This window comes from Chironomus tepperi, unplaced genomic scaffold (assembly GCF_022539635.2).
Source record: "Chironomus tepperi strain 1889 unplaced genomic scaffold, CSIRO-AGI_Ctep_v1 contig_365, whole genome shotgun sequence".
Taxonomy (NCBI): Eukaryota; Metazoa; Arthropoda; class Insecta; order Diptera; family Chironomidae; genus Chironomus; species Chironomus tepperi.
The window spans coordinates 177,712-178,731 of record NW_027226487.1 but is presented as its reverse complement, the minus strand read 5'-3'; the positions used below and the strand labels follow the sequence as shown (position 1 = coordinate 178,731).

At 37.3% G+C, this 1,020-nt stretch overlaps 1 non-coding gene across 1 annotated transcript; it reads left to right on the top strand.

Moving 5' to 3' along the window:
• Positions 1-310: 310 nt before the first annotated feature.
• TRNAA-UGC (transfer RNA alanine (anticodon UGC)) lies at positions 311-382 on the top strand. Its single transcript has one exon. It is a non-coding gene; the product is annotated as a tRNA-Ala (tRNA).
• The last annotated feature ends 638 nt before the right edge of the window (positions 383-1,020 follow it).

Here is a 1,020-nt window from a genome sequence, read left to right as displayed (position 1 = left end):
GTAAGGTTTGTTGATTTTGGATTATTTTAAAATTAAGGTTTAAAAGCTGCATTGTCTCAGGATCCAGTTAGACCTGGCTTGATCGTAACCAGGAACCAGACTGGATTGAAACCGCACACGACGTCCGACTCACCGTATTTCCAATAAAAATTGGCTACAGACTATTGTGCCGAGGCACACAAGTTGCCCACCACTACAATAAAGAAAGCAACTTATAATGATTAAGGTCCATAATGACAACAAAATCTCAACAATTCTAAAAATTGATATCGCTGCAAATTATAGCCAAAATGAAAATATCCAATTATTTGGGGATATAGCTCAGCGGTAGAGCGTTTGCTTTGCATGTAAAAGGCCCCGAGTTCGATCCTCGGTATCTCCAAATATTTTTTTTTTGCATCTTTTTTTAAGGAACAAACCTGTTATTTGAAGATCAATACCCGAACAGCACAAAAAAGAAGGCTTTGTCAAGGAACAATGAAGGCTCCGGTATTATTGGAAGTCCTTTTATTATTGGAAGTCGGCTAAATTTGGCAGTCATATGAATGACAAACCGAGCGGAGCCTTAAAAGCTCCATGGCGAAGTCGAGTCATGGTCGAGTCGAGTCGAGCCAAGGTCGAGTCGAGTCGAGTCGAGCCAAGATCGAGTCGAGTCGAGCCAAGGTCAAGTTAACTTCAAGAGAATCGACTTCGAGCTCTGGTATAAAACAAAGCATGCATTTGATTGGTTATTGACCTGACTAGATTACCATTTGATTTAAAATAGAACTAAACTTTGCACTTTCTCGCTTTACAGATCCATAATTGAAAAATTCTGCACATAACATAGCAATAGAATAATAAAAAAAAGAGTCAATAAATGCAGAACATTCCATACAAAGCGATTCCATTTGTGAGTTCATCAAAGCATATCAATCAAATCAAATTTTACCATGACAACATATTAAATATTTTTACATGACTAAAATTGACATCTTTTTTGTTCATATTTTTGTTCCGTAACAGCAGCTGTGAATTTGA